Source organism: Zonotrichia albicollis, chromosome 2 (genome assembly GCF_047830755.1).
Source record: "Zonotrichia albicollis isolate bZonAlb1 chromosome 2, bZonAlb1.hap1, whole genome shotgun sequence".
Taxonomy (NCBI): domain Eukaryota; kingdom Metazoa; phylum Chordata; class Aves; order Passeriformes; family Passerellidae; genus Zonotrichia; species Zonotrichia albicollis.
In genome coordinates, this window is record NC_133820.1 from 6,619,202 (window position 1) to 6,645,690 (window position 26,489).

Below are 26,489 nucleotides of genomic sequence, written 5' to 3' on the forward strand. Positions count from 1 at the left end.
TTAAAGAACAAAAAGTTCTTCTCCCAAAGCTGGGGCCTGCAATGCGTTAAATGCTCTGCATGTGAAGAAATTATTTCTTCAGTATTTCCAGAAATGGAAGGATGTCTCTTAGGTCACACATGGAGAGAAGCACCAACAACAAACATGAATGACAAGACAGATGGCCTCTGTTAAAGCCAAACAAAGGTATTTACTAAAAAAAATTACTAAAAAACACAGCCCTTGAAGTCTACACTAACTTGAATAATGAAAAAAATTACTGGAGTGAAACCTATGATTGAACCTAAACTCCTTTCTACAAATGTAGGATCTAATTTGTATTCAGGACACATCAATTTTCTCTTCTTTTCAAGAGAAACAATTCATTACAGAAGTTTAATGAACTCTACTCCATTTTTTATCTGGCTTTACCTTTAGGGGAGGAGAAAAGGCACTAAAGACACAAGGTACTCAATGACAAAAAAAAAAAAAAAAGTAAGTAGGATGTCAAGTAAGTCTGAAGAAATGAATTTAACCTGCAAATAAGAATGACCTAAATCCTTTACAATTTCTTAGCAATTATCCTCAATTTTTCAAGTTAATATACAACTATCCTGCAGTTGATAACTAATGCAAAAATCAAAAATTAGAGGTAAAAATCTCAGCTCAGAAACACTTCAAGATAAAGATATCCTCTCAGTGAATACTGCAGTTTCATAGACTGTAAAGAGTAAAACACAGTAACAGTAAAGTCAGAAAAAAAAAAATTAAAAAATGAGCATCAGAAGAATCTTTTACATGCTTCATTTTGAAGACAAAAAATAAAGGAGCTGTATTTTTGTCTACTGATCAGTGATTGAAAAACATTATGTCCAACTTTAAAACATCAGCAATACTGACTGTGCAGTAAGAGAAGCGATCCATAGATTTTTGTACAGCAAGTTGCTTTGTTAGAATGGTTGGGCCACATCCCATGCTGCCACCCATTCTCTAGCTTCACTTAGGCTGTGCCAATCAATAAAAACTGAGATTTTGTCCTTCTGCAGTGTTTATGATACGTATGTTTGGCAGACACAGCAGCATTTAAAAAATCTACCAGGATTTTTTGTGGAATTACGCAAAAATATAAACTGGGAAAAAATTAGTATTTATGATTATATATTGAATTAAGAGGCCTTGCAAAGCTAAGACAATTATCACTGAATTATAGTACTTAAACGATGAGGTTTCATCTCAAACACTTTTAAATTAAAAATATTGTTAGCATTTAAAAGAGCACCTTGAGAGACAAGAGCATTCTGTGCAATTTAAGGTGTATAACAAATATGACAGACAATATACACAAACGTGCATGACAGAGCAAGTTATCACATTGTCATGTGCACAGAGCTCTTTAAAAAGAACATTACTCTTTTGACAGATTTTTATTCTCAGGTTTCCTACTGCTCCCAAAGACTCATTCCCTCTTTTAAGATAGTGGCAGATGTGGTAAATCCTCCAGGTTTTGGCAGAGGTTTATCTTCTAAGTCAAAGAGGTAAAAAAAGAAGGAATGGGAATTTGAGGGTGTCTATTTGAGGTTGTCCATGCCATGGGGTGTTGAACACCCTGGGGAGAACGTGCAGGTCACAGGCATCAGTTTATGAGCAGGCACAGGGACAATGGGACAATGCTGCTGCAGATTTGCTCTCCCATGGTGACCATGGGACTGGCACCACCCTCAGTTTTCAACTGGAAATTATGGGATTGTTGAGGGCAGAAATGCAAGGTCCAGTGTGATGCACAACCAGTAGGATGGGTGAGAGAATCCCAAATAGACTTCCCTGCTTCTGCATCTACAAACTGACCACCACTGACTCAAACACAGAGGACAGAAGGCATCACACAAAGAGCCTGAATTCGTGTTGCTGATGGTTAACAGAATATGCTGGTTTGCATCACTCTGCACTTCCAATAAAATTTACTAAAGTGAGTGGTTGTAGACAATCTAGATTTTTTTTGTCTTCTCTTTCTCTTGATTATTTTTCATTGCCGATTCTTCCTACAGCTAAGTCTCAAAGTCGTGGCACTTTGCCAAAGTGCATATTACTTCTGAATCAATTTAGACGCATATTCTACCTAAATAAAGCACCTGAGGTATCTTGGTGTACTTTCTTTACACATATTATTGTTACTTGAGTTGTTTATGTGCCTGTGATAACACGCTGAGAAGAGAATCCAAGTAAATGGGTCAAAGCAAAGATTTCACAAATGGGGACAAATGTGGATCTAATACATCACTCAGGAGAACACAAATCATTTGGTGTCTGTCACAGGCTTTTTTAGTCATCTAGAAAATCAATTTTCAAAAATAGGTGTTAAAAAGACCTAACTATCCACATAAAGCCAGGTAATGATAAAGAGAAGGATCTCTGATTTCAGGCTTATTTACTAATCTTCTAACTTTTGTGTGAATATCACAAACTATGCAATTGTGTTTACTGTGACCAGCTTTCATCCTCTGATGGTTTGCACTGTTAACAAAAACTTTACTTCTTTTCTACCTGTTGTCACTAAATTGAACTACAGCAAAATTAAAACGACAGAAGAAGGCAGATTTAAAGGAGCAATGCACAAACATCTGCCAGAATTGTGAGAGAACACTGAGGGCTACAGAAGTAAAAGAAGACAAAATTTTATGAGCTGCCACTGAACCAGGAGATACTAATGAATGTTGTAGAGTTATATGACAAAAGATAAAATGCAGATAATACATCTACAGACATATTAACCAATGTGAGGCTTCACTGTGAGTGTCCACGAAAATGAAACGTGGCCAAACCTGGAACAGACAGCACGGACTCTGAAAACCTTCCCTCATCATCTCTGGACAAGTCTAATGTAAAAATGTGGACTTAAATTACTGCTGGTTGAATTTAAAAAATGCCAGGTCAGTGCCAGACTGCCTCACTGTGCAAAGGCTCAGCCTCTGTGGGGATAAGGGGACACGAAGACAAGATGACACCAGTGAGAAGCAGGGACTTGCACTGAATAATCCTTATGAGTTCCTTCCAACCCAAAATATTCAATGATTCTCGAATGCTGTGCTGGCCCACTCATGGCTTGTAAAGCAAAGGTTTTAATTCCATCCTCACTGCTAGACTGCAGCTCAGTGAATCTCCTCGGCACCCAGCTCCATCCCTCAGAGACACCAAAACAGGCTGGTACCTCCTGTGACCTTGAGGAGCAGATGAAGTAAATGCTAAAATGAATTGCTGAAACAGAGCAATTGTGTGAAGAAAACACAACTGGAGAAACCTGGGTATTTCTCAAAGAGTTTTCCTTCACAAGCTTGATGTTGCCACTGCCAGGGAGTGAAAGGTAATTAGACTGATTAACTGAAAATCATTGAGGAGCTGTCATTGGCTCCTTTGTCAGTGCTGAAGCTTCACAGGGCCAGGACCACTGCTCTAAAATACCAACAAAGAATACTTAATGAAGAAAGGTGACTGGAGAGTGGAACTATTTACACAATGTAAACCACAATATAAAACATTTGCTATTAGTTCTCAATGCAAATTTTTCACTGTAACAAGTAGTAGCCACTTTCCAGGTTTCAATTCCTTGATATTTCATATTATGCCAGAACTCAACTCTTTTTAGATGAATTCCTTCCAAAGAGAAATGAAGAAATTAACAACGCTTCGCAGAACAGTTTTCAGCAGAGAGCCTTCCTGGGATTTTTAGAGCAGAACATAAAAGAATTAAAACACAAAAAAAAAATTTAGAAAATTTTTAAAAATCCCCTTTTACTTCTTCAAGTGGTAATACTGATAAACTGATCAGATTTTCTTCTAACAATACAAGAATTATTGGTAAGTTTCCTTGGAGCCTGATATATTTCTGGTCAATAATTTAAATACTTGGCCAATTTGTCAACAAAAATAGCAAGAACATTCTGGAAACAAAAGCTCTGGGTATGCAGATTTAGATAATGAAATGTAACATTAAAATGTTATGGGTTGGGTCTCTTTGAGCATTTTTTTCACCTATTTGTAAGTCATTTTATTCTCCAACTCATCTTCCACATGAGTAACAATAATTGTAGAGGAAAACATCCTCAGACAAGACTGCTAAGATATTTTCTGCCTTCATTCACAAATAGTTTTGGATAGATCTAAACCCAAAATTCACCGCTACCACCATGTTTGGCTTGAGCAGTTTTATCAGAGATCTGTACCTTCAATCCTAGTGTCACCTGTGTGGGAACATCCAGAAAGCAGGAAAAAACACACCATGGTGTTGCACTTTACCACACTGAACTTCTTCAAACAAAATTTTTAAAAAGAGGAAAAAAGAGCACAAAAATTATGACTGGGTGAGAGCACCGGAATTTTTGAATAGTCAAATCAAGGGGAACAAAAAGAGACTGATGAAAAGTTGAATTACTCAGATGAGGAAAAATTAGCTGACTGCATTCCACTAGAATTTGCTTTTTGATTTGAAACTCTATGATCTGGAAAGCAACATATTTGCATTTACTTTTTAATACATTAATAGCAGCTTAATTGTGAAGTTTTCTCCTTAAATAATCTCATTAAAAATTAACTGGTGTTTGATTGATATGAAAACAGTTTTGATTTAGCTTTCTAGTTTTAATTCTACTAAAATTGTACAGTTTGAAAAGCAATGTGCTTTATTATCACAACAGTACAGTAATTTTGCCAGCTTTTCTACTGAATAATTTGATCACTGTAGAAATGAGCTTTGCTTCAGCATGCTTTTGATTTGTGTGTACATGCATTGGGGTTTTATGGTGTTTCACTAAAAGCTAAAATGGGATACAACAACGTCTCCCATGTCAAGGACAATGCAATGGGGCATTGCTCTTGGAGGAATTCTGGCTTAGGATTTGGGGTTACCCTGCCAGCAATCTAAGGAGCAGACAAACCCTTCCAGATCACTGCCCAAAAAGGAGGACAAGGCCAAAATGTTTTTGGTGGTGCCCAGCAACAGGGCGAGGAACAATGGCCATAAAACAAAACAGCAAAAGCTCCATTCGACACGAGGAAGAACTTTTCTAGATTGAGAGCTGCAGAGCGCTGGGACAGCTGCCCTGGGAGGGTGTGGATGTGTGATATCATAAGCAATTTAGAACTTTGTTCTTTTCCTTCCTAATTATTCACCCTCTGTAAGAAAACCTTAATTTGGCGATCGATTTAAGAAACGCTCACAAGAACCACCACGCAAAATGTTAAAATGTGAAAAATGAAGTACAAAAAGAAGGTGTGCAAAAAGAAGCCCCACAATTTCCACACAATCTTTCCTGTGATACTACATGCATATTTAATACAGGTGCGGTCTTTAACAATTTAATCTTATTTTAGAGTTTCTGCTCAACTCCCTCTTCATTCATGGCAAAGGCAGTTTACAGGAAGGGGAAATTCCGTGTGCTTTTAACCTCATAAATCTACTTATAGTCCTAAATTTCATTTAAGCCCTGCACTGGCAAGAAATCTTACAGATTGAAGGTAATTTATTTTACTTGTGAATTCAAGTCTTATATTTAATGACTTTTTCCTAAACTAGAGATGCAGCTTAAAAGGAGGGATTATCCATTATCCCTACCCATTTTTATCACAAAGAAACCATACCTCCATTTACAAAAGGTAGAGACACAAAAATCCAAGTTGCCCTAACATAACCTCACCTATAAAAACAGTGCTTATAGCATAGTTGTATGTGAAAATGATATAAAATCCCAAGAACCTCTGCAATTCATATAACAATTTACAGCACAAACTGTTGTCACAACTTAAAAGTGACTGAAAATTGCCTTGGAAATAATGGCTAATGGATTATAATAGTCTTTGTCACAAATTATCCTGAGTAGTTTTGGTTAAGCATCATGTAGCTTTATATAGCATTATACTGCATTAATATGCTATTTCATCAAACTGCTCAAAACCTCTATTAATCTTAATGGACCCAAAGCAAGAGATCTCCTAAGAACTTTTATAACATCTCTTTTGGTATAGGTGTGCTGTTCATGGCTGGAATAAAGTTCATTTATTCACAGTATCCAGCTGTCCTGGGGTGACGTTATGATGCTTGTATATCCCCATTCATCTGTTCTGTGCCTTTAAGACCGGCCCTGAGGAGTGGAAGTTTTGTTTGGGTTTCTCTTATCAGGACACAGAGACAAGCGGTACACAGAGCTGTTTTTTTTTTACTTGCAGCTTGGGCTTGCTGCTTTTGCTTGCTCTCTTTTTTCTGCTCTTGCTTCTGCTCTGCTTTCTGCCTCTGCTTATTAGCTAGTTCTAGCTAAACAGTCCACATTGCTTCCTGGACTGTTTCTCCTCTCCTGTTCCTGTGACCATCTCGAACCTGCTCCGGACTGGGACCCGGGAACACCGAAGGTTCAGCTGCAGCAGCTGGCCCAGCGCCGGAGGGACTGAGAACAGAGCAACCACCCCCGAAAGAGACTTTCTGATTTTGCCATCTTTCTCAGAGCGGTGTCATCGGGTATTGTTCATTTTGTGTGCTGGGGGGTGCGGGGCCAGTCAAATAAACAGGTTCTTTCCACCTCTCTCCGAGGAATTTTTTCCCGAACCGGTTGGGGGGAGGGGCCGTGTGGGTTTCGCTTTCTGGAGGGGCCCTCCTTTGCAGATTCTTTAACAAATTTGCCCTAAACTTGTACACCAGCATGGGGCTGTGTTTTGGATTTGTGCTGGCAGCAGTGCTGATAATGCAGGGATCTACTCTTGTTTGCATCACTTGCCTTCTTGGGGGTTTATTTCTCTGTCTTTGTAATTTCCCTTTTACTTACAAATAATCTGATTATTATTACTACATAATAATTTCAATGTTTCAACTATTTTTATCTCAGCTCCCACGAGTTTTCTCACTTTTACCCTTTTGATTCTTGCCCTCCATTCCTGCTGGGAAGGAGTGAATGAATGAATGAATGACTGCTTGGTGCTCAGTTACTGGCTGGGGTTAGACCACGACATGGTAGATGACTCTTTAGCCCAAGAAGATAGATCCTATAACATAAATATTCATATATAACATAATACAACATAATATAAATAAATATAAATCTATTTGACACAGAAGCAGAGTTAATATTTATCAAAGAAAACAACAAAAAAAAAACCACACCAAAAATGCAAAAAAAAAAATCCAAACAAATGAAAAAACAACAAAAACCAAAACCAAACCCATATAAAGCCTGGACTGAGCTACCTACAGGTCAAAGACATTCTAAAATTTTCTGCTTCCCCACAGAGCCCTAAAAGAGCTCAAATTTTCAAAATAGGTGTTGCAAATGTACTGAGCAAAGACTTGAGGGTGGAGAAAGACACAGGAAAAGGAGCTCCTAAATTGCCTTATAGAGCTTCTTGCACTCTCTTTGGGTCAAACACAATCCTGCAGAGTTATTATGGCTAAAAAATATTCAGTCACTAAAAAAATTTAAACAGGAAAGTAACTTGAGGTTTGTCAATGGTGAAACAGCCAGCAACATCCAAAGAAACATCTACAGCAACCATTTTTTTTTCCTGTGCATGAATGAAGAATTTTAACAACATTCAGCAGATGCCATCATTATGTGAGACTATCTTGATTGCTGTAACTCTGCAACAGAAAACAGGATTTGCATACAAGTAATAGCAAGCCACTCCTAGGAAAAAGGAAATGGTGCTTCCAAGTGGACTTGTTAACATCAAGAAATATGGGATGCCTGCTGTGCAAACTTATTTAAGAGCATTGCATTGTAAAATATGCTAGTTGAAGTGTTCCCGCTGGAAAAGGGTCTTTTTTTTTTTAACCAAAAACTTTCCTTTTACTACAGAAATGCCTGGTATCATCCCCATTCGATCTTAAATAAATATGCATTATCATGCATTTACATAAAGAAGGAAACACTGATTATCTAAAAATGATCTTAGTCTAGACCACTTGCCAGCATGCTATGTATGCAAAGTCAATTAGGTCACAGATTGGAGCACTTAACATTTCTCTCATTACAACTCTTCATATGGTGTGAGAGGCAAAAACAGTGACAAATTTGTGCCTGTGCAGTTTCAAGAATTCACCAGGAACAAAAAAAGGATGGGGCAGGGAGAGATGGAAGGGAGAGAAGGAAATAAAAAGAAAATATGAAAGCACAAATTGCTCTACAGTCAGAAGGATTCTGTATGCCAGTATGAGGAATAAATCAGAAACTGTTCCAACTGCCACCCTTATCAAACTTAATGATGCTCTGCACAATTTTCAGGTATCAATCTGATCAGAGATTGACAATCCATAGGTTCAAACCTGCACCTCAGCTTTAGTACCATTCATCTGCCACAGGTAACATGCTCCGAGATTAAAACAAATAGCTTATTACATTTAAAGCAAGAGCATCTGCTGGGAGTACATTGCAGAACAACAGATGTTGCTACACCAAATAATTATCAATCTTGTGCTGATCCAGGGGCACTGACAAGGCATTCAAAATGCAGCTGGACAAGGAAAGACCCTCCCATCCCAAAGTTATTCATGGAACTCTGGGTGATTTAGCAGAATAATCTTGAAGCCTCTGGACATCCCAGCAAACCTTAACTTTAAAAGGCCATTTAGATTCATCACACCATTCTGTCTAGCAGTAAAGGATTTATGTTGTTTACTTGTCTTTGTGTAGCTGCAGGATTTTATGTATCCCAGTATCCAACAGTGCAGATAGTGGCAACAACAAAAATAACAGTGCTCAAATGTGAATACAACATTATTAAGGATACCCCAGCACTATCATTCATTTCAAAGTTGCATTTTTAAAGGCAGGATGCAATCAAGGAAACAAATACTCCTCTGAAATGTTCTAGTTGTTTTCAAGAGGCTCTACTCTACTCTTGCTGGAAAACAGCCACATCAAGGACCACAAAAGCACAGGTTGTTGATGAGGGGAAAAATCATGAAACAAGTTCAATTATATTTTCCAGGAGGCTCTTAGAAAGCTGCAGATGACAGATATTCTAGTACTGGATCTTGGCTGAAGCTACTGTAATCCACTGTATTTTGTGTCAGCAATCACAGGTTAATAAATAAATGAAGTTCAGTTGTCTATCTGAAACGCAAGACTCTTACAGGAGTAATATCCACAAATCTTGATTAACACTCAGGATGTAAAAGGAAACCAGGCTTGTTTGGTTTGTTTTCAGAGTTGTCCATATCCAATATTAACTTAAATTGAAATAAAAAGTCTTTTGGATGCTTGAGCACATCAGTCTATGCAGCACAGCCAAGCTGTGCCAATCCCACCTCTTAGCAAAATGTCAGCCTATAAATACTGTCTACAAGCAGAAATGAGTATGAAGCATCCTTATGGCACAATGGTATTTCAGGAGCTTTTGACATTCATCTTGATATTGTGAACTACATGTGAAACTCCATACTTTGTTACTATTTGCATCAAACAATTTTTTTCCTCCTTTTTTCGTTTATATTTTCAAAATCACTTCGCAAAGTGACAATATTGTCTTATCCTTGCTTTGTAAATATATAGACGTACAAAATACATCCAGTATGGTAACAATATGAACTAAATAGTTTTCACAGAAGAAAAGCAGAATTGTAACTCAGAATATATATCTATTTATAACAGTAGCTATATATATGACACAGTAGCTCAAAATATATTTTCAAGGTTTGTTAAATATCTGCTAAGGTTAGCTATTTTTCCTTTGGAAATCAAATATTTTACTGATTCAGATACTTTCCATCTGGAAGGGAATCTGATGTTCACTCACACACACAAACAATTAAATTCCCATCATAAGATTCAGATACCTGAAATATGTTACCTTGCTGTAGTCTGATTACAGTGTGAGAAACTGATATTCTCTTACCTAGAACACAAAAGAGAATTTGTTTTAGATTAATTCATAGCATTGTTCAAATCATAAATTGTGCAAATTAAAGAAAAATAAACTACATAAAACCAACAAATTCGTTTTTGACTGTATAGTGGTAATGGTCTTTAGTATTAAATAAATCAAAGATATTTGGCATCATCTTCTTTCACAGCTTTGTCATTTTCTCTCCTTAGATTAAAAACTCAGTATTTTCCATCAAGGAAAGTGAAAAGCCATGTAAAAATCCAAGCTCCATGTCCATATTTTTCTTGGTATTATTCAGGTTCTTAACTGTCAAGCTTTGTCCAATGTGCACCACTTGTACAAATGTAAATGCATACACATGGGTTTTTTTGAAAGTAGAAATTCAAAGGCTTCTATAAACCTCACTCTACAGTGGTTTGGTTTTGTTTGGTCTTTTTGTTTGTTTGGGTTTTTGTTGGGTGTAATGATATTAAAAAAAAAAAACAACTTTGGTTTCATTTTATCTTCCACTTTCTTTTTCAACAATGACAAAGGTCCCCCCTAAGTTTTTGTCAGCAGTACTTTGGAGCTAAAGGAATGTCTGAAGTGGTAGTGGCACTTTCTGTTTTCAAAGTGGTACTAAACTAATAAATACATATATTTTGAACCAATTTAACCTTTAAATTGTATACATTCTTTTAAACAGAGTAATTTCACCTTAATGATGCCAACAACAAAGAAATCACAAGTCCTTTCAACTGCTTGAACTATGGAATATATGGATTCCTGGAAACACTGAAAGTTTCTTCCTACAGTCTATTTATTAACACTTGTGTGGATTACTGGAGTCTCAACAAAGATTTTACTTTTCACAAAAGTTTTCCTTATGACATAAAGGAAAGAAAGTATGTCTTAGTTTAGAGCTGCTGCCATAAACCACCAGCTATCATAGTCATGAGCAACACAGCAAAAATGAACACAAACCCAGCCAACCTATTATGTCTTCAGCACACAAAGGTTTTCAGACGATTTAAAATCCACCAGTACAGTATTTCTCACTGGTCCTGGCCCAGTATCACTGACACATCCAGCAAGCAAGGTTGGGTACATTTTTGTTTTCCAGCACCAAGCACTGAGGATCTGCTTCTCCCTTTCTCCCCCCAGGTGCTGCAGTTTCTCCATGCTCTGTTTGGGCATCCGTGCACTGACCCAAAACTTCCCAGTGACATTCCCCACTCTAAACTTCAAACCATTTAAACTTGAAAAACAGTTCTCTGTTTGCTTTCTGAACTAGATCACTTAGACAGGTCTGGGTTAGTTTCTGCTAATAGCAATGCTTGAAATTGCACAACAGAGAGTGTGACAACTCTCGGTGGAGAAAGCTGTGCTGGCAGATGATCCCAACCTTTCCTTTAACCTAATTCTGTTTATCCATTAGGCAACCTAAGTGATTTCTCAGTGAACAGCTAAACTAACAGAAAAACTAACTTTTTTTTCCTCCCTTGCTATTGAAACCTGTGAAACAGAGCTTTCTTCAAAAGCGATTCTTTTGCTGTTCCCTCTGTTGAGCTCATTATCTTTTTAATAACTAACTTAGCTATTTTTGTAGATTTTCTTTGATAATTGTGACTCAGTTGGGCTGAGTGATGGTCTTGGGATGGAGAAGAGGGGAGGAAAAAAGGTAACATTCCCAATGGTAAATGGCTTCTAGTGTCTATCAGATTTTATTCTAGAGAAAAACCGATAGGCTTCATCCTCACAACTTCTAGTAAAGGTTTTACTACACTTGAAGAATTATAGAATATTCTGTCAAGAATATCAGCTCTTAGGTTTAGTTAAACAGCAAAGTATTTAGATCTTCAAATGTTAGTGTATTTTATTTAGAGATTGTAAAACACTTTGAAGAAGGATGCAAAGGCGCTGTCATCTGAAAATATTACAAGATTAAAAAAAAATTGGACTTCCATCAGGGCAAGACAAGAGGGTTCTGAGAAAGGAGGACTTTGCCACATGGAAGTTCTGCTCCTGCCTATGTAGTCACACCTCTAAAAATCCTCCCTATTCAGTGGCCATGCCATTTGTCTAAGACAGAAAAAGAGGACTTAAAATGTCAGACTCTTTCTGTTGCATCCCTCTTCTTGTTCTTTTCTCGTCTTCTTATCAATCTGCAGAATCCAAAATGTGTTTAACTTAGGATTTATCTGTATTATTCTGCTTCTATTCTGTTTCACAAGGGCAGCCACCAGCATGATCTCTTTCATGTCGTGTGAGAGAAAACTTAAATTGTCTTTGGAAAAGAGGAACAGATTCTAAGGGTGAACCCAGGGATTTATTGCTGTCATCTGTAATACCAAAACATCTGCAGGCTTTAGTAGCTGGGACATATGTAAGAGAAAAGAAAAAAAAAAATAGAGTATAATATAATACCCTGTATTTTCAGCTGTGAAATTGAGCAGCAGATGTTCATGAGCAACAAGTGATTTCAATGTAATAATTAGTAAAGAAAATAGCTTTAGTTTTGGAAAGCAAAAGGGCACTGACATGCTCTGGTTTGACACAAAGGGAACAGAGAAAAGTAGACCAAATAAGAATTCTGTGTCATGTACACTGAAGAAACAGGGCATTACATAAGGATAAAGCATCGCTGGAGATTTTTCTAAAGGTTTAGAGTTCATTTCAATATGATTTAGAGAGATCAGAGCTTTACAACTAAGGTGAAAACTGAGAGTTATCTGTTTTATGACCAATGAACCAGGAACAAGCTGAGTTCAACAAATATCTGACCAGTCACAAACCAACAGCAATCCTACACCAATAGCAGCATACAAGAGTAGCCTTGAACAAACTGATACTTTGTTCTAAAAACCCAGCTGGAAAAATCCATTATAAAATAATAAATTAAAAAAATAAACATATAATATTTAATTAAATATATAATAATAAATATAAAATCATCCACACTACTGGTAAAAACTCATGATTGTGATCACTACTAATGAGTCAAACTACTAAATTACCTTCCCTTAAAACAGATGACATTTAAAATTTTAAAATAGTGATTTCTGTCTTAACAACCTCCTTCATTTCTTACTATAAATTAATCCTTTGAGCTCAAATGTAGAACACAAAACCATAAATATTTACATCTTCACCACAATTATTCAGACTGCACAGATCCAAGCCTTGCTCACAGCTCTCAGGCTGATCAGGTCTGCTTGCATTATATGAATTCTCCTTGAGCTCGACTTTGAGTTGACTTTGAAGTTTATGAGCTGAAAAGCAGCTAAATTAAGCAGAACAAAACAAGCAAATGACAGCTAAAGAAGCATTAGACCCAAGTATATCCATTCAATTAATTTGCAGTTTTACCCAATCTTCTGTTTAACTGCTTTGTCAAAATTTCAGCAGAAGTGCCATATGACTGAATTTATGCTACACCCATCAGTAAGATAAATATCTGAAGTAAAGGACAAAATAAATAATTCTGCACAACAAGACCCAGTAAAAACAAACAAACTCATTCAATTTTTTTCTGGTTTGCTTTTAAATGTATGCATTTGCTCTTTACTGGCAATTTGACATATTATTTTATAAATACATGTAAAAAAAATCCCCTCATAAAGAGACAGAAAAATATTCAAGAACTAAAAGAAGGAGCAAATGTATAAATTATAAAAGTCTTCCTGGAGAAAAGGCACAGGAGACCTTGCAGGAAACTAACAATTCTTTTTTGTTGTTGTATTCTGACACAATTCAACCCAAATAATGTGTGATCCCAATTATGACATGAAATCAGTCCTAAACAGGGTCAAGTGCTGCAGTTTTGTCCTCAGCTACATCAAGGAATCCCCACTTGCCTTCCCTGCCTTTCAATCCGGTTTTCCACCTTAAAAGTTGTTTGAGATTCACATGGATCAAAAAAGAACACCAATCAAAAGTTTGTATGGAAACTACAGAACATTTTAATTTTCAGACAGATTTTTAAATTACTGTAGATACGTAATAAGTTCTTAGTAGAGATGAAAGCTACAGCAACTGTACTTTTCTAGCCAAAGAATGCAAGGACTCACTTCTCACTTCACAAAGGTACCTAGATAAGAGGAGAAGGGTTAAGACAAAACATGGGTGAGTCTAAAAAAGATGATCAGTGAACCTTCAGGAGTATGTTTATATAGAAGGGTGATGATCAGTCTAGTGCCTTGTGGAGAAAAAGATACTTTGCTCTTTCTTTTTTGTTTTTTCTCCTCCCCAGAAGGAAAAAACCCAATGTGCTTTAGTAAACACTTTCTGCTTATGTTCCCACATAATTCCTTATTGTTGTGGAGACATTCTCACAGTAATCAAGGTAACTTAGTAAAACCTGTATCTTGTCACTTCCTGAAAAAGGTGAGAGATGATAATTTTCTTAGAGGCATCATATTCATGCAAAGTCTGAAAAGATACTCATGGGATTAAATAAATATGTCTTTTGATCCAAATATTGTCCCATTCCCATCCTTTAAATCACAGAAATGCTAGAACAAATCTAAGAAAATAATGAGAAAAAATGTGTTATATCATCAATGCTGCTCTCAAAATTGCTGACTACATCTCCCATTAACTCTATTATTTTAATGTAATCAAGGGCATTAAAGTTTGCTGAGCACTTTATGTACTCAGTATTGCAAAGCACATGCAATAACAAACTCCTATTTTCTACAATTGCCAAGTAAGCATTAACAGAAGTAATTCTTCTTTATTAAATGATTTTCTGACGAGTTTTGAAAGCTTGGATGCAGATGTACTTATCTGTCCTCTAAAGCTAAGATAAACTACAGTGCAAGCTTTTTTCTTCGCATGCATGCATGGTTGATTTTCAAATCATGCCTTGGAACAAACTAATAATTATATATAACTAGAAACATAGCAAAATGCCCCCAGTTCACACTGCTGGCTAGAAAAGCATTGCCAATGACTAATTCAGAGGAACAGTAATAATATATTGAGGAAAAAAAACCCCACATATCAAAGATATAAACATCACAAAAAAAAGTACCTTCAGTATGTTAATCAACTTACTATGGCACAATCTTGTAAGAAGTGTTAGGAGATATCAGAACCAGACATTCTTTGGTTAAGCATTAACCAAACAAAAGAGTTGAGAATGTTTTAAATGTATATGCCAAGTTAAAAAAAAAAATTAAAAAAGTGGAATCAACCCAAAATATCTAACTGGTCAAAAATACTGGGATTTTTCTCCATCTGAACTTCACACTCCTATTACATAGATTCTGTGTCCTGTCAGACTGAATTGTAGCCTTGCTTCTCAAAGCCAGAAGGGCCAGATGTAGGCTCTCAACTGTAATTTGGGGTAACAGCCCAATTTAAACCTTTAGAGAAATCAATGCTTAAAAGCTTATTTGCAAACTCTTAATTCTGGAGTAGGATCTCCACTACTTTCATGCTTAAATTGTGAGGTAGGCAAATTGTGAAACTACAGGTTAGGATAGCTCTAATAATGACATATTAGGTCCTATGCCATGAGTTTCTTCTGAAATGATGCAGAAATTAAAACAGCAATAACTATTGTGTTCCATGTATACTGATATACAAACTTTAGGTGCTTTAAGAAATGGTAGCTAAAAAGTCTGAATATGATTCTAGATTACACACTATGGTTTATGTTAAGGTAGAAACACTTGGGAAATAATAAGGGGAAATATGTGTGTGTCAGATACAGGCCTGGATTGAGATGCAATAGCAAGACACATGAAAACACAGAGAAGCTGTGGTGAGGGGACCTTGGCTGGCTGCCAGCTGCCCACACAGCTGACGATGTCCAAAACAGGACAGGGAGCAAAGAATATGATGAAAATGCTCCTTCTTCTCCTTTTGCCACAAACAAAAATTCAGGGAAAATTAAATGAATTTACTGGCAGTTAAACAAAGACAAAAATCAGAAAACACTCACTTCTTCAATCCCAAATCCTCCACCTCCTCCACTGGAGCAAGGCTGGGGAATGGGAGCTGTGATTATTCCGCAACAATTCCTCTCTGCCACTCCTTGTTCCTCATGCTTTTCCCTGCCTCCAGCGCTGGGTTTTCCATGGGATCTACAGGGGAACATGGATCACCTCCTCCTGCTCTCCCAGGACTCTTTGTCACATTTTTCCTCACAATCCCGGCCGTGGGCTCAGCTGTGCCCTGCTCTGGGTCAGCTGGATCCTGCTGTGTCCAGCAAAGGGCAGCTCTGCTGCCAGACCTGGGCACCTGCAGGTCCCCAAAGTGGCCTCATAACCAAAATTCTCTGCAAGTCCTCTGGGGAAGCTGGGCAGCACAGTCAGCTGTAATTTGTCATCAGGCAGATGACAAATCTCAATTCTTCTGTCAGTCTCTGTACCCAAGATAGGTACTCTGAGTTAGTGCTGTGGCTGCTCCTGCAGCTGAGAAAAAAGCTAAATCTTTCTATTTATCCAGCATTTTGCTTTAAGTAGACCTCTGAGTCAATTATAAAAGTATGTGTATGTGAAATTTCTATCAATAACACTAAACAGATGAAGGAAGAAATAACACTATGGGGGACATGAAGATTATTTTCTTATTGACATACACAATAATTGATTAGGTTTCTCAGCTTCTGTTGCTAGGAATTCTGATGTACTACACTTAGGATTACTAGTTAGCTTCCATTTCCTTTCAACTTTTGCCTCTGGATAAGCTCAACTATTCCCAAGAAGAAACACTGATCAAGTACATTTGTCATGCGAACAACTATAATAAGGTAATTCATCATAGTCTGCCAGGCTCTTATTCCAGGAAGACTGCTGCATTTTTATCCTTACTTAAAAATCTGCTGTCACTCCTGCTGGAAATTTTGGTAGACACTTTGGACACGTTTAAAAGCCCTTCCAAACTGATAGTGGCAGATAATTAAGTTATCAGCTATCAAAGTCCTTTTTCACTCTCTGCAATGTTTATGACACCATGAACCTTTCTGTCTGGTTTAATCTGACCTGTTCTGAACGTCTGATCCCTTGTTCCTTCCCTTTCCCTTTCCTACTGGTAGCCAGTGACCAAAGTAATTCACTACAACAAATGAACCTGTTCTGGAGGGTCTAATTGAGCAATTTTGTTTTCTTTTCAAGGTCTGAACTCAACCACATCCCACAATCTATTCTTCAGCACTGCAGTGGCAAAAGCTTTACTTGAAGGCAAAGTGAGCTAAGATTTTAGGCTTCCAAATGGAAGAAGAAGAATAAATCAATGCTGGCTCATAGTTGTGTGCGGGTGATAGTGAGAGTTGCTATTTAGGCGGTCAGTAATACTATTTTTTTGTATATTCTTTAGTCAAAGATTAATTTTTTATTTTTTGCAATCTTGGTGCTTCACCTCTATGCTGAGTGTAAAACTTCATGTACTCATCCTGTATTTTCTCTTACATTACTCTGCTAGTATTCTGTGAATATAAATTTTTTTCTTTTAAAAATCTGCTTTTTGTTCACAAAAAAACAAAAACATAAAACAACAACAACATAAATACAGGGCATGAAGTTTTAGCACTGGTGAACGATCTCACAGATTGTTCACCGAAGAAAAAACTTCTGAAAAAGAAGTGGAATTTTCATCTTCCAGAACAGCATTAACAAAAGCAAGGAGAAAACAAACTCAATCTTGCAGATCTATTGCCTCACACACAAACACAAACAGGGCATAGTTTTAATCCTTGCACCTCGTCCATCAGCCCCTTTTATCTGTGGTTTTTCAATATAGCAATGCAAACCTAATGACAAAGTGATCTTAAAAGCTAGAATCAATTTCCACTGCAGTCAGAGCCATCAGAAAGATGGGGAGAGAGGTTAGATCTGATAAGCAAAATTAAAAGTAACACCAGTTAAACCCACAGGTAGATTCATAGGGCAGATAGCTAGCATTGCCATGCAACCTGTGCACACTTGGTTTATTAACAGCATTTCATTTATGAAAGAAGAAGCAGCATGACACAAGATTTATCCTGAAGCAAGGCTTCATCAAGTGTGAAAGATGGGGATTCAGCACCACAAGATAAATGACTGGATTTCCATGACACTGGAAAAGGGAAGGAGCCCTGATAGCTCTGGGTGAAGCAAGGACCATTCTTAACGCTCACTTCACTCGTATTAATAAGTTTTCAGTAAAAAAGACAGATATTACAAATAAGAAGTCTAAGCATGCAAGGAACCAAGTTGGTAATATTACAGTCTTCAAAATACTCCACCTTCCGAGCTTTGTTTGTATGTGTCTCATATGAAACAGGTGAAATGAATTTTAAAAAGACAGAAATAGACTTATGCACTCAGAGATTCTCATGCATTTCGAATTAAGAACATTTGTAACCATTTCACTTGGATTTAGAGTTTCTCAATTCTGGTCCCTGAGAAGGGAGATTCAGAAGCTAAAGTAAACATTATTTTCAAAACCAATATTTAAGTAGTATCATGCTTAGTTCTTTTCCCTAGACTTTTCACATTAGCTAAAAAATCACCGAAACAAGATTTCCAGTGGAGATCCTGAAACAATTATGCTTTGAAAGAAGCACCTCATATTGCTAATATAAATTCCAAATCAATCTAACTACAGCATCCAACACTTACAATTTCAGGGACACAATTCACCTCAAAATTGATATTTTTGTTCTCCATTCCTAGTTCCACAGCTGGATCACTCCTTGCCCACACTGTGGTTCCAGGCTTGAAGCAAACAGATGTGCCAAACAAGCAGATGTCCTGAATATCTTAGCTGTAAATTGCAGCTCTTCCCTATCCCATGACCAAATTAAGTGGCATCTGTCTCTCATAGGTGAAGAAAAAGTTCCTAAGTGCAAATAAAAGCAACTGAGCATTGAATGGCTTTTGCCCAACATATCCACCCAAAAATAGCAGAGCTTCTTATTTTCAATTCATAGGGTTTTTTTGGTTGGTTTTATTAATCTAGTTGCCCTTACTAATCACTGCTCGCCTGAGCTATGTGCAGTGCTAAGAAACAGAATCAGCAATTTCAGGGAATGATTTTGAAAATCTGAGAGCCAAGTGTTCATATTCCACTTGAAGACAATATCTCACTATAATTCCTTCATATAATATGAAGGAATAGAAAATCTGGAGACAAAATTTTGTATATGTGGAGTGCTATGATGCAACTATTTAGTATTACAGAAAACCTTATTGCTTATACGGCTTTTATGAAAATCAACCCAGACTCTAATGAAGGTAAAACTGCTGGAGTACATACAATGTGTCAGAACTGCAAATAATCCCTATTTGTGTTTTAAAACAACATTATTTTTTTATATAAAAGCTACAGCACAGAGAAACATAGCTCTTATTGCCAAAGGGACCTGGGGACCATGACAACAAATTTCAGGATGCTGGATTTTAAACGGGAGGCACTCCTGTCACAAAACAATCATTCTATCCAGGGAGTTATAAAAACAGCCTAAACAATGCAAGGCCATAAAATGTTTGACCTCTTTCCCACGAGCCAATAAACCAGGGTGCCAAAGAAGTACCAAACTATCAAACTGATGAAACCATGAGGCTGATGAGAAAGTCTCCAAATTCAACTGGGAAGAACTTCATTTCAAGTTTCCAGGGGGAATTCTTGATGCCAGATAGACTGAATTCATTCTCAACATCTCTCTGTCTGTGGCGATCATCAGTTTTAATTATTTCTGACATTTTGTCTATCATATTGCATCCCTGGAGAAAAGTAATGAGTCTCCTCGTGTGAAAGGTGGAAAGAATGAAGATCACATTAACATGCTTGAAATAAATTACCCACATGATCTTGCAACTATAAAACCCCAGAAAGGATCCCATTAAACCACTTGCAACTACCAGTGCGATCACAAAAATCTCCCCGTTAGCTATAAAAGTTAACTAGCGACATCTTAATTCTGGCATTTCAGTTTCATTTTGCTGATTGTGTGTTCCTGTTCCAGATTCAATAACAGCAAATATCTGATAAGAATGATCATGCCAGTACCAGCCAACCAACGAGGGCTGCTCACCTGAGGAGCTGAGCACAGCCATTGCTCAACTGTTTCTTCAGGAGTGCTTGGCAAAGAAGTTTGGGAAAGTTATCTTTAACTTTTCCCTGAAGGTCGTGTTTGCACTGAAATAAAACTTACTCAGCCTTTTTTGCAAAGAATATACCAATCAGCTCAAATCAAAAGCATTGGAAAAGTACAAATTACATTCTCTCTCCTCCTGGCTTACTGGGAGAAGCACTGTGTGATAGTCTCAAGGAAAATTAGGCAAAGAAGTCCAACAGTCTGTATTGTCTTATCTTCATAGAATTTTAGAACAGCAATGAATGCCTTCGAAGTACAACTAAGGAGAAAAGCTAATTGGCAGAACATTATAAATTATATTTTCACACTCAACAAAATAAGTACAAGATAATTTATTATTATATTCAAAACTACAACTCATAGGGTAAAGGCAGAAGACTGCAAAAAATAATTTAAACCACTTTCCTCTGAGAAAGACTGTTTTAAGAAATACTAATGTATCAATATATTTTATAAAAAACACTGATACATTAAAATACATTTTCTCCTATTTCTACACACAATGTAGTTACTAAGCAATGCTGTGGATATATGCACACATCAATATAAAGTAGCATAAAATAAGCAAATAAGTACTCAATTTTCTACTTTATGAAGTAAATTGTCTACCTTCTCTTGGTAATATTCATACAATACCTCTTTTCTATGGTGCATAAATACACATCTTGAGGTAACATTTTGCGCAGTTCTGCTGACTGGCAAATCAAGTTCAGTCCCAGAAATGTAAAAAAAAGTCAAGAAATAAAATGTTACAGTAAATATCATCATATTTCTAGCTGACAAAAGCTTCAGGATCCCAAGAACACAGAGTTAATTTTCTGTGATCTTTTACCACCTTTAACCATTCCTAAGTTTCTTTAGCAGAACTCCTGCAGATCTTTTTGTCAGAAAAATACATTAAGCAAATTAACTGGTTGCATTTCTCCTGGAGCCAGGAGCTACACCATATATTCTAACGAGGTGATTATGTTGCCACTTTGTCATAGCTGGACGTTGCATTAAGTGTTACTTGACGTATGCTACCATGAAATGAATTAAAATAACAGGCAGTTAAATACAGGCAGCAGAACAGTGCTGACTTCACGTGCTAACTGTGACTGCAGCACACACAATTCTCAGATAAGCTTTATTTCTGCTGTCAGACAAAAAAAAAACAACTTATCAACAATTTTAGATGAGTAATTAATACCATGCAGACAAACACGAAATAAAATTCTAAGCTATTTTATATTTTCCTTTCTTATTCCCTTATGCTGTCAATGGGCATTTGAACTAAATGTTTACAAGTAATTATCCAGCTATTACTGGAAGCAGTTTATAGGAATCTATGGAGTCCATAACTACATAAATATATTAACTTAAAAAAATAAATTTGGAGGAGTTATTCTACAAATTCTCAGGTAGAGGCGCAGCAGAGCACTATAGAATAATTTACCTATAAAACTAGATGCGCACAAAAGGTTTGGGTCTGTATAAATAGTTCTGACCATTAAAAAAAACCAAAACAAACCCATAATTTTGTCAGCCACAAAATTAAAACAAACCCATAATTTTGTCTTCTTCAGCAGAAGAATCAAACTCAGTAATAAGGTTTGGGTACATAAGAACAAAAATCAGATGTCTATTCTAAAATATATCTGTTGCCTTGCAGCAGTCTTGAATTATAAACAAAAAAGAGGCACATATAAAAAATAAATGATCTGCAAACAGGAAAGAAATAAACCATTGTGAATATATTTCAATTTTATATCATGTTTAGCAATTGCTGCAGTGCTCATCAGATATGTTACACTAGTCACAACTGGTAAAGTCATAAGCCATGATTTTGCAAAATTTCTCTTTCAAGATCTTTATTGAAACTAAATAGAAAATCCTGCTGACTTTACACTGACACAAACACATCTTCTGGGTTAGCAAGCACAGTTCTTTGTTGTACTAACTCATATTTACACTGTTCTTAAATCTCACCTTGAATAAAGAAGGAGCAGCTATTCCAAGAATAACAACTACTGCTGCTATTGAATGTGCTGGGATATTTATTACAATGTCTCTCATCACATATAACTATGCAAAGCAGTTATTATTTTTATCATCTGCAGTTATTGAACTTCACATTCACCATCACAGAAGCTCATGCTTAACTTTAAGCTGGTTTTAAATATTACTTTTTTAAAAACAAAGAACTTCTCTTAATTTTCATTTTTAAGTTTCAGATAATTGGGAACTGCATTTTACTTAATAAACTGGCCTAGGTGTCACTTCTAAAATATGCAATTTGCTTCCCCTCCCCCCCCCAAAAAAAACCTCAAAACCAAATTAGACAGACATGTTAGGCTTTCATATATAATTACATATGTGTAAAAACATGAAGAGCATTACGTCTTTTCATTTTTGAGAGTTATCATTAGGAGGGGCACTATTCAGATGAAAGCAAGAATTTAAAAAAAAAATCCTAGTTATTTCAAAGTATATCACCTCAAGATGTGGAATAGCAGTTAATAAAAGCAGAAAAAAACCCCTGTAATATAGTTTATTTAGTATGAATAAACATCTAAGTGGTTTGATTGGAAAAAAAGGATCAAGCACCTCCGTTCTTTAGACTTTCCTCTTATAGAACAGACTTTCAGAAATAGCACTCTTATCGAGCTGTATTTCATGATCAGAGGAATCTTTATTCCCCGAGTTGTAATTTAAGATAAAGAAAATATCAGAATTAACCCACTCATCTGTAAAGATGCTGTACACCACAAGGTGCTTTACCCAATCGTAAAATGAATTTTATCCTTTGTGCTCCCAGCATAGGAAATGGAAGAATCACAAATCATCATGGAATAGGAAGAGACATTAAAGATTATCAACTTCCAAACCCATCCCACTAGACCAGGTTGCTCAGAGCCCCATCCAGCCTTGCCTTGAACGCTTCCAGTGATGGGGCATCCACAGCTTCCCTGGGAAACCTGTTTGAGAGTCTCACCCTCCTCAGAGTAAAGAATTTGTCCCTGATAGCCAGGATGCCCTCTTTTGTTTTACATGGAATAGTTTTAGTGGTGGTTCCTGAATACAAATATTCCTTTTTTTTTTTTCCCCCCCTGAGAATAGATTAGTGGTCAGTGGGAACAATGTGGCTTTACTGACTTTTGCTTTGTATCAACTGGCAAGATGCAACTCAGCCATTTTTCAGAAATAGCACATAGCTGGTGCTGTAGTGATTAATGGAAAAGGAACTATCTCAGTTCTGATGCTTGATTCGTCCTTCTAAATGCAACTTTTAAATGCACAAGGACCTCACTCTGCTCACTGAACTGAGAACTGCTGTCCTTTTACAGCACAGAAAATAAGACCACCATCTGTTTCTTTGTAAATACTTTATCTAAAGAGATTGTTGTAGAAGCAAAGTAAATTCTGAGAATAAAATAGGAAAAAAATGTAATTTGAAGTTGTCACAATACAAACAAATAGGAGATGAAGATGGATGAGGGTGGGTGGTCTGGAAGCCTGTCTAAAACCATATGGCCTGATCTGAGACCTAAGATATAAATCAAAATTCTGTGGTTTCCTAAAGAGATTTCAGTTACAAAGACCCTATGTAAATCATTAAGACTGCAGAAACAGAGTCCCATTGTTACCACTGCTTATAGTTCTCTTAGTTATTTACGGGCATGTAAGTTTGTTATTTAAATATTGTGACATTTGCAAACGCATTGTATGTTACCGCAAACTCCAATTTATAGCAAAACAAACTGCTTCAAGCTGTGCTGGATGGAGCAAATGGAAGCTGCAGGTGTCTAAGGAGTAAATGGATGCCAGCTTGTTAGCTGAGGTGAGAGGCTGAGGCAACGAGCAGGCTGAACTGGCATAATGAAGAGCAGGTTTCAGGAAAGGCTGAAATTCTGCAGGCGAACAAGAAAAAGAAGCAGAAGCAAAGATAATTTTTTTTTTTGTTTCTTGAGAGGGTCTGGCCATATTAAGGTAGAGCAGGAGCTTATGGTAAGAAGCTGGATTTCTGGAGGCACTGGAGGAGGATCACTAGTGCTGGTGAGTAATTAGGCAGCAGCCAAACACCTCAGAAATGAATGGAGGAGGTTTGGGCAGCAGGCAATGAGGATTCATGGATAACAAACAGTATCAGATTGCCAGACCACAGAACAAGAACAGTTTCAGCGCCCTTTTAAGGCAGAAGAAAAGGAAACACTAACAATAGACTAATTAATACACTAACAAGCCTTTTAGTCTGATGGCTGAAACTGCTCTTTCCCCAAATAACTCTTCTAAAGGAGTTGCTGTTCATATTTCTTCTGGCCCCCAAAACACCACTTTGTATCAAAACCAGCACTTGAGTGGCTTCACTGATATTCATAAAGAATTAATTCAGCTGCAAAGCCACCTTGCGCTCTGCTCACAGCCTTACATCATAAACACTCCTTCCAACTCAGGGCAAGTCCTTATGCAGGGATAGAGAGACTGAGGCAGCAACCACTTTCCATGGGGCAGGATTATAGTGAACTAGAGGGTGTGCAATGATTTGAAAAACAACCAAGAACTCTGAAGGAGTCAAACCTCCTCTGCTATCCAGTAAAGATGGCACAGACTGTACCTTCTTCAGGACCAAAGCAGCAGTGACCACAGACATTCAGCAATTGCCACTTCTACCAAATATTATTCACAACACAAGCTTGCTGAAAATTGTCTGTTAACTAGAAAATTAGCAAAATGAGATTCAAGGACCTATCCACAATCACCTTTAGAGGAAGCTCGCCAATTCTTTTTTGTCTTATACCTGTCTGTGTGTAAATCATGGACCAAAAGTAAATGAGAACTTCCACTCAGCAAGAGGTACTGGGTTTAGTAGGAGAAAATAAATTTCCCTCTCAAAATACTGTCCTTTCAAAAACAGTGCAACCATAAATCTTTGTTTCAACCTAGTGTAGTCTTGTACATCTGGCAATCTCTACTATAAAAAGTGTGAGTAATTTTCAGATACAAGAGCCTGTTTTACCACCCTACCATTAACATTTTACCATTTACACAGTTCTCTTCACAGGATATGTGACGCTGGCATTATGAACAGTAGGAGGGAATAAATGCAAAGCAAACTCTTTCTTTGGCTCTTGCCCAGCTAAGTCACAGAAACCCAGAAGCTCACAGTTCAATCTCATCAGATTTTTACCACAGGTGAAATGCTTCACTTTCTACTTGTGAACTCTATCATATGTGCAGTGCAAAAACGTATAAATAACAGGAGACAAAATGATCTTGGCACTATCCTTTCGAATTCCACTCTTCCATCCATGTGTTTTTTAATGAGAGATTTCATTGGTGGCAAGTTACTACAAGAACTCTAAAGCAGTCTGAAGCAAAAAGGAGAAAAACTCAATTTACATATTCAATTTGCTTGCAAAAGAAATTAAGACTTTATTTCAGATACTTGTACTCTCCCTCACTTGAACTAAAAACATGCTTAAAGCCTAAGCTGATGGTTTCTTTGAGACAAATTAATGTTATCTTTACCATGTGGCCATTAAGCACTCAGTCAGTGGTGACTGGAACCCTCTTGAACTTCAGTTGTACAAAGTGTCAGCTAAAGCACAAGTTCATGTAATGGAAGTGCCCTCTTGTTCTACAAGAGCAGACAGTGCTCAGAAGTTATATCTATTTACTTAGACACTTCACTGTCCTTGCTGCTTGTTGCTGTCACTGAAAAGCATCTCTGAATTTGGCATTGACAACCAGTGAATTACATCATTGTGTTCTCATTTATAATTGACAAAAAAAAGTGATGCAGAGAAACACAAAATACAGGGCCTAGAGCTAAATTCCTAGATCCTTATGTTGTCACCTGTGTATCAACAGACTGACCACCTGCAGTTCTAATTTGCTGAAATGCAACCTGAGCAGCACCTCACGTTGTCCTCCCCAGCCCCAACCTGAACAAACCCCAAACCTTTAAAAACAATCAGGTTTCTAGTTACAGCAACTAATTTCAGTTCCTTAAATTTTGAGGTACTGGCTGAAGCACCTTAAACATTAGGAGGAGGCAGTGCATATTATTAAATTAGTGGCATGACAGAGCCCTTCTCGGAATGAAGGATGCAGATGAATTAGTGGCCACGTAATTAGAGCACGGAAGGAAGATCAGGAGAGAGGTCCCAGAATAGCAAAGTCCACACAGCACTGCTGGAAATGATCTGTCCTGTTCTGGAAGCAGCCTAGCCACATTAGCATGCTGCTCTGCTGTGCCAATAAAGCTTCTGAAGTTAGAATGCCCTCAGTGTAACTGGAGAAAATAAGTGACTCAACCAGGGTCAGGAATCGACAAGTCTTAAACCGCGCATTTCAGAATGTTCTGTTCCAGAGCTGAAACAAGCAGCTTAATTCTGCCTCTCTCTGCCTGACATTAGTTCTAGTAAACCTTTCCTGTGATTGAATCTGGCTGTGCTGCTATGCCTGTGTCCCAGACAAGATCCAGTTACTGCTAAGCTTCCTCAGTGTGAAAAGAGATCAGATGCCGTCTCTGACTTCGGGATTTCCAGAGAAGTTTTTAAGAAGAAATTTTCACGGAAAAGAGTGCACCAAAAAAATCCAA

At 37.1% G+C, this 26,489-nt stretch overlaps 1 protein-coding gene and 1 long non-coding RNA gene across 4 annotated transcripts in view; both read right to left on the bottom strand.

Annotated features, from left to right (window-relative positions):
• CADM2 (cell adhesion molecule 2) overlaps positions 1-26,489 on the bottom strand; it is a 571,412-nt gene that overhangs the window by 300,302 nt on the left and 244,621 nt on the right. The gene's annotated exons all lie outside the window — the stretch shown is intronic.
• Positions 7,138-26,489, bottom strand: part of LOC141727058 (uncharacterized) — a 263,365-nt gene continuing 244,013 nt past the window's right edge. Inside the window, exon 3 of the long non-coding RNA XR_012578041.1 lies at positions 7,138-9,849. This is a non-coding gene — a long non-coding RNA (uncharacterized LOC141727058). The remainder of the gene's footprint in view (positions 9,850-26,489) is intronic.